Raw genomic sequence first — 13,772 nt, 5'->3', positions numbered from 1 at the left:
TGCATTTAGTTGTTAATGGTAATCAGAGCAGACGTGGTGTACCGTGTGCACCACCAATGCTCAGGCTTTCACATTTCTGCAGTGTAGATTCCACAGTGCTCTCCGAATGTTTTGCGTGAGTTGCTGCTACGCGAGGAACAATGTTTCTTGTACCTCTGTTGTGCCTCGGCCGTATCGCTCGTACTATTCGCGCCGCAGTGTGTTTTGCCTTGCGGCGTTAAAGCTTGACACTCGTTCTCTTTTTTTCTTCGTGTTCCATTATTGCTATTCTCGACCGCATGTTTGCAGCGCAGTGGCGCCCTGTGCTGTTTATTTTTGAATGCATTTTTGTTTACCCGAAATGAATTATTGCTTTTAGGAAGGATTGAATTTGTCACTCGTCGAGCGAGATCATGGCTCGCGGACCCGTTTTTTAGAAGGCGGGGCCTTCAATCTAATCTCAACCTGAGCCAAATATTGCTGACCTTTAGCCTGTGCCAATGTTGGCCAGGCTGTCTGACGATGTTGGACTAACTAAAGGCCAAGGTCGTTGTCTGAGTTGATTAACGTGCACAAACATTTTGGTTGCAGCTTCGACATATCGCTCAATCAGTAGCTCCTCTTGGTGCAGGTTCTGGTACAGCCAGAGGGAATCACCCTGCTTGCCCTGTAGCTGATGTCTGAAAGCTTGATACCACGTTGCAGTGGCTGACCGGATTCGCGTGACACCACTGACACCTGCTGACCGCAGTGGTTCGACTTAACTGCTTGTCAGCTCTGCTCTTCACTTTGGCAGCAGTGGTTGCAGCTTCGACATATCGCTTAATCTGTAGCTCTTTTTAGTGCAGGTTCTGGTAGAGCCAGAGGGAATCACCCTGCTTGCCCTGTAGCTGATGTCTGAAAGCTTGATAACGTTGCAGTGGCTGACCGGATTCGCGTGACACCACTGACACCTGCTGACCGCAGTGGTTCGACTTAACTGCTTGTCAGCTCTGCTCTTCACTTTGGCAGCAGTGGTTGCAGCTTCGACATATCGCTTAATCTGTAGCTCTTTTTAGTGCAGGTTCTGGTAGAGCCAGAGGGAATCACCCTGCTTGCCCTGTAGCTGATGTCTGAAAGCTTGACACCATGTTGGAGTGGCTGATCGAATTCGCGTGACACCATTGACGCCTTCTGAGCGCAGTGGTTAGACTTAACCGCTTGTCAGCTCTGCTCTTCACTTTGGTAGCAGTGGTTGCAGCTTCGACATATCGCTTAATCTGTAGCTCCTCTTAGTGCAGGTTCTGGTATAACCGAAGGGAATAAAACTGCTTGCTCTGCAGCTGATGTCTGAAAGCTTGACACCATGTTGGAGTGGCTGATCGAATTCGCGTGACACCATTGACGCCTTCTGAGCGCAGTGGTTAGACTTAACCGCTTGTCAGCTCTGCTCTTCACTTTGGTAGCAGTGGTTGCAGCTTCGACATATCGCTTAACCTGTACCTCCTCTCACTGCAGGTTCTAGTATAGCCGGAGGGAATTAACCTGCTTGCCCTGCAGCTGATGTCTGAAAGCTTGACACCATGTTGCAGTGACTGATCGGATTCGTGTGACACCATTGACGCCTGCTGACCGCAGTGGTTTGACTTAACCGCGTGTCAGCTCTGCTCTTCCCTTTCGCAGCAGTGGTTGCAGCTTCGACATATTGCTTAATCTGTAGCTCCTCTTAGTGCAGGTTCTGGTATAGCCAGAGGGAATTATCCTGCTTGCCCCGCAACCGATGTCTGAAAGCTTGCCACCAGTGGCTGATTGGATTCGTGTGACACCATTGACACATTCTGGTCGCAATGGCTCGACTTACCCGCGTGTCAGCTCTGCACTTCACTTTGGCAACAATGGTGGCAGCTTGACATAGCACCTAATCTGTAGCTCCTCTTAGTGCAGGTTCTGGTATAGCCAGAGAGTATTAACCTGCTTGCCCCGCAGCCGATGTCTGAAAGCTTGCCACCAGTGGCTGATTGGATTCGTGTGACACCATTTACACCTTCTGGTCGCAATGGCTCGACTTAACCGCGTGTCAGCTCTGCACTTCACTTTGGCAACAATGGTGGCAGCTTCAACATAGCACCTAACATGTGGCTCCTGTTGCTGGCGGTTCTGGTATAGCCAGAGGGAATTAACCTGCTTGCCCTGCAGCTGATGTCTGAAAGCTTGACACCTCGTTGCAATGGCTGATTGGATTCGCGTCGCACCATTAATACCTGCTGGCCGCAATGGCTTGACTTAACCGCCTGTCAGCTCTGCTCTTCACTTTGGCAGCAATGGTTCCAGCTTCGGCACATCGCCTAATCTGTGGTTATTCTTACCGCAGGTTATTGCTAATTTCTTTTGTGTGGGGATATTCTTGCTATTATCTACCGCCACGGCTGCAACTGTTTTTGGCTCAATGGAATTGTGTCGACCAACGCTGAACTGCCCAAGGAAGTAGACGCACGTAAGAATTAAATAGCTTCAATGGAAGAAAGCGTTAGAATGTTAACTGAGTTAAAATGGCGAGAATTGGGCCTAGTTGGGTACTCATAGCGCTCTGTGTTGTTTTGTTTCTTGTCCTTCTAGGTGTTAGTGTGGGTGAACCACTTTAAATGAGTTGTGTGAGTCTGTAAATCAAGGACAGGTTGTGCTGGAGAATGAAAATCGGGCACTGGATAGCGAAAACAAACAATTAAGTGAGCCGGTTGCTTCAGTGCAATATTCAGTTCAGTTCAGTTTAGTCGTTCAGTCGTGTCCGACTCTTCGTGACCCTATGGACCACGTCACGCCACGCTTTCCGGTCTCTCACTATCTTCCTAACATCACATAACTTCATCTGCAGTGCCTCGAGGATGCCATCTAACCATCGCGTTCGCTGCCTACCCCTTCTCCGGCGACCCTCAACCTTTCCCAACATCAAATCTTTCTCCAGCGACTCCTCTCTTCTCATCAGATGACCAAAGTAGCTGAGCTTTAACTTTAGAATTTGACCCTCCAATGAGCAGTCAGGGTTTATGGTCAACAATATCGACTGATTTGATCTTCTGGCAGTCCAAGGAACTCTCAAGAGTCTTCGCCAGCACCACAATTCAAATGCGTCAATTCTTCGGCGGTCAGCCTTTTTCACAGTCCAACTCTCGCATCCATACATCACAACTGGAAAGACCATCATGCACAGCCCACGTCGCTTCAGGACTGTTCAGGACGTTAAAGCAGGCAATTTACATTTGCTTATCGGTTGTATAAAGCGAGACGATCGCACGTGCTCAATATCTCCATTTGGAGGCACTGTTCTTAGGTTTAGGTAAACCTAAACTGAAGCCACGCCACCTTTCTGAAACGATCGTGGCACGCGCTGTGTGTTTCATTTTAGTGCTTTAGCACTAGAAGCTCAATCGGGAGGAAAAGCCAGTGCTGGCTTGCATCACGTTGAACTTTTCATGGTTGGCGCACGAAAGAGCCACCTGCAGGTGGCGACATAGAGAAAGAAACTCGCGTTAACAATGTAGAGATTAACAATGTAGATGTTAACAATGTATTACTCGCGCGTTAACAATGTAGAGATAAGTGAGTTTCCTGAACTGAAAATGAACTCTTGAAATTGTGCAGGCTATTCGTGAGAAAGTTGCATTCTGGCTGCCAATATTGGTACTGTTCATCGATTCGTGCTGAGAATCAAGTCGATATTAAATCACGTTTTTGTTCGAAAACGAAGACGTAATTTGCACGAAAGGCAAGGCTGACAATTATTGACATTTGATTTTCCAAGCGCACTACAACAACGACATTGGCGTTTCAGCAGAAAACGACATTGGCGTTTCAGCAGAAAACGACAAGCCTCTGTGTGTCAATGACCATCTGACACCTGAGAAAAAGCGCTTGTTTGGCAAATCTCTAGAGGTGAAAATAAAGCTAATGGATGGACATTTGTTTGGGCTGATAACTGCATCATCAAGACCAGTAAGACCGACAAGTTATGGTCTTCGGATAGGAAGCGAGAGTGACCTCGAGGTCACCACGTAGACCACTCCGTCTTTTTCTTTCTTCATGTTCTTCTAGTTGCATAGTCATGACTTCTTCGTTTGCTCATGTTTTCAAACGCAAGCGTTGGTAAAAGGAAGGCAGCCATTATTATCAGTTATACATTGCAATATCCGCAGTCATCGTAAGCATCATGATGATCTTAGCATTTTTCTTTCTACTCTTTACCCCGCCGAGGTGGCGCAGTGGTTACGGCGCTCGACTACTGTTCCCAAGGACGCGGGATCGAATCCCGGCCTCGGCGGCAGCTTTTCGTTAGGCGAAAAGCAAGGCGCCCGTGTGCTGTGCGATGTCAGTGCACGTTAAAGAACCCCAGGTGGTCGAAATTTCCGGAGTCCTCCACTACGGCGTCTCTCATAGCCTGAGTCGCTTTGGGACGTTAAACCCCACAAACCAACCAACCTTTCTACTCTTAATTCGACATTCTCGATAGCTCGTGCGGTTGTCAGAAACATGGCTATCACCTGATAATGAAAGTATGTACAGTTTACAAGGTAAGTTAAGAGAACGTCTTGTTGGGCTAGTTGGGAGCTGATCATTTTAAATGTAAAAGCGCCAAAGCCACACGTATACAAGCGAAGAAAAACGGGACAGAGCACCTACGGAAGAAAAACTGCCCCGTTTTTCTTCGCTTGTGTATGCGTGTATGCGTGTGGTTTTGCCGCCTTCAAATAAAAAAAAAATTCAAGGTAATATTTCTGAATTTTTCAGTTGTAATATTTGCCATGACGGAGTACCTGTCATATTTGTGAAATCATTGGTGCCATGTTGTTATCTTGCTTATCTTGTTTTTTTTTAAACCTTCCCAATGCGAGTCTGTTTGGCTAGAGTTATATCGTAAATTTATGGGGATCAATAATCGTCATAGTATAATCACATCCATTTATCGTGCACCACCCTCTTCGTACTTAGTCTTCTGTTCCCACTCCAGCATCATCCTAAACGTTAATCAACGAAAATGAGAACATTTTAAACACTTCATGTCGATATAAATATTAACGTTATGAATTCTAACCGTCCACCTTGCGCTGTTTTCTCGATTGTGGTCCAGCATCCTGTACTGATTCCTCTACCAGGTGCGAGCCCCCTTCTGGTCCTAGCATTTTAATTGACCGCATCCTCTCTAATATTGCCTTAGGTCATACTGCCGGCGTAATTGAGTACCCTATCACCATTTGTTACCATATTTGTATGTGTGTTGATTCTGCAAAGCATTGCAATCGTAAACAAGTGACTAAATTGGTATCTGGTTAAGATAAATCTCTACAGATTATTCGCGCTGTTGACTGGTTCTTCAGCTCAATTTCAGCGAAAGTTGCTTACCGGATTAACTATCGCACATGTCACATCACCATTCACGTTTCTTTAAGTTGTCCTCGCAATCCTTGGATTACCAAAATTTTGTTACTAGCCACAACTGAGAAAAATTATATCCACAAAAATGTCAAGTCACAGCCTTTTAACACTGCCTTTTGATTTAACTCCTGCAGACGTTCTAACACACTTTCAGAAATTAAAAAAATGCACTAAATGCACTATCAAAGAAATATATTGAAAAATGCTAATGATACCCGTCGACATTGCTAGCCCATTAAGAATTTATTAGTAACTGTTCTGACTCTAATCCAAAATAAAATTAAAAACAACATTTTCGCGTATACTGACCTTAATGACATTTCGAAAGCCTTCACTGACCATTTTCCTTCACCTGTAGACCTCCATGTGAAGTCATCGTTGCCTAACCCACCCCGTTATTAATTTTGCTTCTCACGTGTCCAGATTAAGTGAAGGATTAATTTTTTCGTTGAAATGAACGAGGGGTAGGAGGAAGGGTTATACTTTCCTCAAAATTTTCAAATCATACTTGTGGCAGAAGAACTTCAACCTGGATTAGAAGCTATAGTTAACAAAAATATTTGTTTTCTGGTGCGTTTCCTAGCGTTCTAAAGGTTCGCAAAATTATCTCCCTCAAAAAAGTTGCCACAAACTGCCATCCAATTTTCACTCTCCTCCTTTTAGCAAAATTATCACAAAACTAATCTCTACGTGACTCATGCTGTACCTGTCAACATTCAACTTACTTTCACCTCACCAATTTGGTTTTCATCAAAGATTTTCAATTGAACTTGCTCTCTTGTCTTGTACTGACGAAATTCAGGATGCCATTCATAATTGTCCTATTGTTGAACCAGTATTTAGAGATCTAACCGAAGCCTTTGATACAATTACCCATGCATCCTTATGCACTAACATGTTTAGAAATCAGTGGTCCACATTTACAACTTCTTATCCAAGTAACCAATCCCAAATTGTTTAAGTGAACATTGCTGACCTATGACTGTGCCAGGGTCGGCGAGGCTGTCTTTCGACGTTGGATTAACATATAGGGCCATGGTCATTTTTTCAATTTGCTAATTAACGCAAACATTTCCATGGCAACCAGGTCCAACGTGTCGATCGTACAAAACTTTTAGGCGCCTAATGCACCGACGACCTGCATGCACGACGAGAAGATGCTGTTCTTCCTCGCACTCAGCCCCAAGACAGATCAGCCAGGTCCCGGTAGTATAGGAGGGGATGGGGCGTTGCGAAAGAAACTCGATTGCAGTTCAACCGAGCAGGAAAATAGGCGGTGTGAAATGTTGGCATAATGGGCAGGTGTCACGAAATCGGCGCACATTTTTACTAAGCCGGCGCGGCGCGAGGCCTGCGCGTCGCCGCATGGAAACTTCCGCAGAATTCGAGAAAAACCTCCTTCCCCGCGCGAGAGCGCGCGTAGCTTTGTACGCGTCACCATCGCCCTCTTTCTCATCACCCGGCGACGACGGTGACTCCTCAGCCTGGAATATGCCAGAGGTCTCGAGAAATTTCTACGGGACCTAGCCAATGACGACTCGCGGCTCGACGGGAGGAAAAGGGAGCTCTTTAACCAGCGAAGCCAAGTGTGTGTGCGCGCTAGCTTTAGCGCGCCTTAACAGACAGACGCAGCGCGTCCTATTCATGGAGGCCACGCCGCTTGTGTAGTCAGTCAGTCAGTCAGTCAGTCAGTCAGTCAGTCAGTCAGTCAGTCAGTCAGTCAGTCAGTCAGTCAGTCAGTCAGTCAGTCAGTCAGTCAGTCAGTCAGTCAGTCAGTCAGTCAGTCAGTCAGTCAGTCAGTCAGTCGGTCGGTCGGTCGGTCGGTCGGTCGGTCGGTCGGTCGGTCGGTCGGTCGGTCAGTCAGTCAGTCAGTCAGTCAGTCAGTCAGTCAGTCAGTCAGTCAGTCAGTCAGTCAGTCAGTCAGTCAGTCAGTCAGTCAGTCAGGCAGGCAGGCAGTCATGCAGGCAGTCAGGCAGGCAGTCAGGCAGGCAGTCAGTGGTTGCGGCGTGTTCGCAAGTGCGACAACTGGACTCCCGGGGATCACCCGCTGCTGGCAAGCCCACGGACCTGCGAGGGAGCTGCGGTCGTCTTTCATGGCGGCCACATCGTGACTCTCGAGGCGTGAGACTGCAACAGTGCCCGGTGAACAATTTGGCGTTTGTTTATATGACTCTCTCGTGTATTCTGTATAGTAAGCCTCTGTGTTATTGAATACCTCTGTAGTTGCATGCTTAGCGTTGTTTTTGTGAACCTCTCGTCTGTGCATTTGAAGTGTTCTTGTGTATTCCTCTTTATTGTCTGTTGCTGTGTATAAAGTGTGTTTTGTTTGTTATTTCTAACTCCGACCCTTACTCTGGATTGAACCGGCGACAGCTGGGCAGCAAACGCGGCCACCCCCTTTGGTCACTACAAGGTAGTCGAATTCCGGCTGAGCTTGCCACGAAAGTCGAGGGCATCTCTTTTGCGACCGGAACAGCTACCCCCACTCACTGTAAGGGTGTCTGGGAGTGTGCGCACCGTTAAGGGCCTATAGTTAATAATCCTCATAATTATTAACGGGTGGTAATTATTCTGGCGTCCGCGACAGGACGTTTAGTGCACTCAAGCTCAGAGGACGGAGAACGAGTTGGAAGAGTTTACGAAGAGGTCGTAAACTGTGTAGCAGCAGAGCGATAGCGAGAGGTAGTGCCGCGCGGAAACGTTTAGGCGAGTTTCGCTAAGCAGTATTTAGGCTACACCCAAACGGTTCGCGCTTCAGATATGAATCTGAAAGAACTGATTGAGGCTGGCACCCAGCTGGGGTTGTGCGGCGCTGAACTGCGCAAATGTGTTAGCCAGAGAGAGAAAGAGGAAAGAGAGAGAGAAAAGGAAGAAAGAGAGAGAGCAGAAAAAGAACGAGATAGGGCTCGAAAGGAAGCCGAGGAAGAAAGAGAGAGAGCAGAAAAATAACGTGAGAGGGCTCGAAAGGAAGCCGAGGAAGAAAGAGAGAGAGCAGAAAAGGAACGAGAGAGTGCTCGAAAGGAGCGAGAAGAGGCATTTCAGCGGGAAAAGGAAATACCTACTATGAAACTTCAGCTCCAAAACTCAGGGAACAACGGTTTAGCTGAAGAACAGCAGCTTGCGGATAGACGCAAGTAAATTGATCCCAAAGTACGTCGAGAGAAGAGACGACCTCGACGCGTTCCTCTTGCGCTTCGAAAGGATCGCCATAAATGTCAATTAGACAGACAGTGAATGTGCTACCATCTTGAGCACTTGCCTTAGCGGCGAAGCATCAAGAGTTTTAGGAAGACTTCCTTCTGAGGATGCAGGCAGCTATAACAAGGTGAAGGCTGCATTACTTAAGAGATTTAGATTTATGACGGATGGGTTTTGTGAGAAGTTCAGGACTGGAAAACCTATGGACGGTGAAACGGCAACACAGTATGTTGCGCAGTTGAGTCATTATTTTGACCGCTGGACTGAACTCTCACAAATTAAACTAGAGTATGGCGCACTTCGCGAACTCCTAATTAAGGAACAATTCCTGGTCAGCTGTTACCCTGGTCTGTCGCTTTATTTAAAAGAAAGAAAAGAGCATACATTGGACGAAATGATGGATTTCGCAGGACAATATTTGGAAGCCCAGGGAGGCGAAAATTTGAGCTAGAATGCAAATTCTGAAATCCCTCGAAAGGCAGAATTCCGGCAGACACAACCTAGCGTAAAGTCAACCCCGAGGGGCTATCTCTGCGGTCAACTAGGCCATTATGCACTTAACTGCCACAAACGCGCAACCAACAATCCATCTGCGTGCTGGAAATGCGGACAGAAGGGCCACAAAGCGATGTCGTGTCCCGACGCTGACAAGGCAGCTCCGCAGGCGGCATGCGCGAGGACTCAAGCAGAGTCGAAATGTCGCCTGGAGGAAGAAGATGCCGATGGCTTTGTTGAACTGAACAACGGCAAGAAAGTCCGCGTGGTGCACGGCCTAGAGGAGGAAGAAGCAGAGAAGGTTGTTAATCGGAAGCACAAGAAATTCTGGGTGGTGAACGCCGTAGTACACGCGCAACCTGGATCTGCGGTGAATCGGATGCCGGTTTCGAGGGGAAGGATAGGAGGAAAATCAGTTTCGGTGTTACGAGATACAGACAGCAGTGCCGTAATCGTTAAACGAAGTTTGCTTCAGGAGAATGACCTGACTGGTGAGAAATGCCCTGTGAGTCTAATTGACGGCTCAATTCAGTTGCTACCTGAGGCAAAATTTGAAGTGCAGACGCAATATTATTCTGGAAAATTGCATGGAACGCCCTATCTACGATTTCGTGTTGGGCAATATCAAGGGCGTAACATTTCCCGAGGATCCTGATCGAAGTTCGCGCATGTGCGCTGCAGCGAACCTAAAAAGAAAAGGGGAAGGCGAGGAAAGCAAGGCCCCGAGAAAAGAATAAAGAAAAAGAAACACGTCCGGAGGAAACTGAAAAGAAAAGACGACACCGGAAATAAAGTCAGCAATGCCTAGGTCGTTGGTGATGCAGGTAGCCCACATGTTTTTCCTACTTATGGGGGCATTACTTGGAATATTTAGCCTTCAGCGGAAGGAATGCGCGTGCCTAGGAAAAAGCACTACTACAGTTATTCTTTTTGTTGGTCTGTTCGCGCTGGCGCAGGTTCCCCTGTATCCGTCGGCACTACTGGTTGTAGGGGCATTTATTGGCACACATTGGTTGTGTGATTTGCAAGGTGACTATCAGTCATGCCTTAAGGATATTGTAGTAGTCCGATCTGGGAACCTGGAAGAACCTCAAATGCGAGAGCCTAGAGTGAAGGCAGAATCCCTGCCGGACAGAAGCGTTTCACGCACTGATCGCAAGTTGGAATTACGCTCGGAAATTTAGGTTTGTGCGCTTCGCATTTGAAAGCCGGTTGTTTCTGTGTTGTTGATTCCTATGTGTATCCGACAACAGTGTGTTGCTATGTTTGGGAACATCATGTAGTGATGTGTGAAAAAATTTGTCATCAGAGTCTGAGAAACTTGTAAGACTTCTGCTGTGTGCATTGTAATTTGTGGTTGCAATTTGTGAAATCTGTGCAATGTCTGTGTGTCATGTGAACATTTGCACGTGAAGTTTGTGAGCGCATGCATGTGCGCATAATGCTCGTGTGTTGTGAATATTGTAGGACAATATTCTTTAAGGGAGGGGCAGTGTCACGAAATTGGCGCACATGTTTACTAAGCCGGAGCGGCGCGAGGCCTGCGCGTAGCCACGTGGAAATTTCCACAAGATTTGAGAAAAGCCTCCTTCCCCGCGCGAGAGAGCGCGTAGCTTTGTACGCGTCACCGTCGCCCTCTTTCTCATCACCCGGCGATGACGGTGACTCATCAGTCTGTAATACGCCAGAGGTCTCGAGAAATTTCTACGGGAACTAGCCAATGACGACGCGCGGCTCGACGGGAGGAAAAGGGAGCTAGCGCTTTAACAAGCGAAGCCAAGTGTGTGTGCGCGCTAGCTTTAGCGCGCCTAACAGACAGACGCGGCGCGCCCTATTTATGGAGGCCACGCCGCTTGTGTAGTCAGTCAGTCAGTCAGTGGTTGCGGCGTGTTCGCAAGTGCGACAGCTGGATTCCCGGGGATCCGCCGCTGCTGGCAAGCCCATGGACCTGCGAGGGAGCGGCGCTCGTCTTGCATGGCGGCCACATCGTGACTCTCGAGGCGTCGGACTGCAACAGTGCCCGGGGAAAAATTTGGCGTTTGTTTATATGACTCTCTCGTGTATTCTGTATTGTAAGCCTCTGTGGTATTAAATACCTCTGTAGTTGCATGCTTAGCGTTGTTTTTGTTGACCGCTCGTCTGTGCATTTGAAGTGTTCTTGTGTATTCCTCTGTTTCGTTTCTTGCTGTGTATAAAGTGTGTTTTGTTTGTTACTTCTGACTCCGACCCTTACTCTGACTTGAACCAGCGACAGCTGGGCACCAAGTGGCCACCCCCTTCTGTCACTACAAGGTAGTTGAATTCCGGCTGAGCTTGCCACGCAGGTCGAGGGCATCTCCTTTGCGTCCGGAACAGCTACCCCCACTCACTGTAAGGATGTCTGGGAGTGTGCGCACCGTTAAGGGCACATCGTTAATAATCCTCATAATTATTAACGGGTGACAGCAGGTAAGTTGGGACACAAAAGATTGCGGCGAAATTGGCAAAGATATAGAAATATATAGCGGTGCAGGTGTGGTGAGGTTATTTAGCTGAGTCTGTCAATGGACATGAACCTGCTCCACAGGAAGGCCAATATGAGGCCGGTAACATTGTAGTATTCCATGTTGGTGGCGCAAATGGACAGTCTCGACCTTTTTCACAAGGGCATGGGCCAGGGATTGAACAGTGCTTGGTTAAGTTTCACAGGCGAGCTGGTTAGTCAATTCATTGCCGTCGAAGGAAGACGAGGCAAGGCTGTGGCAAGTGCGGCCTCGAGCTTTGTCGGCAGATGAGGAGGGAATTTTTATATTGAATGGAGCTTATATATCACCCCTCCATTTTAGTCAGTGACCCTTGCAAGTCGAGAGAAGTTGCTTCCGTCATTTTTAAGCTTACATGAACGAGGGCAGCATGATCATGTTGCTAATATTTTTATTCAATATATCCTCTTTGATGCCTTCGTGCATACAACATGCGAACTCGTTCGATACATTCTAGAAAGCGCCTCTCCTGGGCCTATGTACGTTTTTTTAATAGTAAAAGCTTGTTATTTGAACTTCACGCGACCGAGAAAGGTTCGAATTATGCGATGTTCGAATTTAGAATGACCTCGAAAAAAACTGACAAGAACCATTTGCATTACGGTAAATTTGTCGTATTTACTTGCGTGACGACCTCTTCGCATAATGAACTCACCCCCTTCTTTGGCAGTGAGAATTTGAAAAAAAAAAAAAGTGTAAGTTAGTGCGTCCCTCCGTTTCGCACCGTCACCATCACATTAGGCGTAGAAAGCTGAGACATTGTTCCAGCGCACGAAAAACACGAAGGTAAAAGAGACAATACGAACGTTCTTGTTGTCTCTTCTACCTTTTTCCGTGTGTTTTTAGTGCGCTGGAACATGTCTCACAATTGTACCGTCACATTCCACCGCGCATTTCTTGGCAGTGCTTAAAGCGACTGCATAGCGATAACATCACGGCACGTGTTTACGTTTTCAGGTTAGCTCTAGGGAAAAAAAAAGGGGGGGGGGGGAGATAAATTCGCAGAGGGCCAGTGCTCGTCCGGCTGTTCAGACCTCGTTTTCACTTTATCATGTCGCGTTTAGGGCGGGCGCCGTCCACTGTCACACAGTCATTGAAACGCGTACTGGTAAAAACGCCTTTTGAAATGAACGAGCCAACATCATGACAGCGACTGACCACGAGCTTTCGTTGATGACATATGGGTGGAAGTGTGAACGACTGTCACAAAAAAAAAAAAAAAAATGTCTCGAGTATTAACTTTGTTTTTATTTGGAAACCGATAGTGCCCTTTCGATGTCATAGCCTGTCGTGGGCGTTTGCTGGGGCCACACCGACGGAAATTCTTATCCAGATTTTCGATTTAAAGGGGGTCGAATTAACGAGTGTTTGGTTGCAATCTTCGGAGGTTGTGCGGGAGAAAAGAGCAGGCAGCCGCCGCCGCTTCCAACCCCTGCACTCCGGCGCCAGGCCATCCTCCTCCTGTGTGGTCGTGGAGTCGGCCTGTTCAACTTTGACAGACAAGTACATTAACCCCTCGAGCGAAATCCCCATCACTGCGGCATACACGGGGCTTCCAAACAGCGACACGGACAGGGACATCACAACAGCCGAAGTTCATGCAGCCCTCAATCGCATCAAGACCATCGCCGCTGCAGGTAACGATCATACCATTCGTGATAACATTTCACGAGAACGTATCATTCATACATATGCGTGTTACCTTGCTAGATATCTGCGTTACAAATGTGTTAGTTTCTGAAACCATGTCTGGTGTGTTGACTAATGACATCAGCGACCATCTGCCTGTTTTTTGTTTTGTTCCTCTTAGAATGAATAAGCAAAACATTTCCGCGTTTCCTTATAAGGTAAGAGATATAAATGAAAAATCCCTCGATAAATTCAAATCACTTAGCGAGAGTGCTTCTTGGGATAATATATATGAGATGAGCGATGTAAATGATGCATACGAAGGCTTCATTCACAAATTTCTTGCATATTATGACGAAGCATTTTCGCTGAAAGAAAAAAAGGTGAAAAGTAAGAAGTTTAGAAAACTATGGATCACTAAAGCGCTATACTAGAAAATTAAGATAAAAAATAAGATGTATCATAGATTTATTGAGACTAAAAATGCTGATATTTTTACTGAATACAAGAAGTACAGGAACAGATTAAATAAGGAGCTAAAAA

Source organism: Amblyomma maculatum, chromosome 4 (assembly GCF_055883805.1).
Source record: "Amblyomma maculatum isolate TAMU_Amacu chromosome 4, ASM5588380v1, whole genome shotgun sequence".
Lineage (NCBI taxonomy): Eukaryota > Metazoa > Arthropoda > Arachnida > Ixodida > Ixodidae > Amblyomma > Amblyomma maculatum.
Note: the sequence above shows the minus strand (reverse complement) of the source record.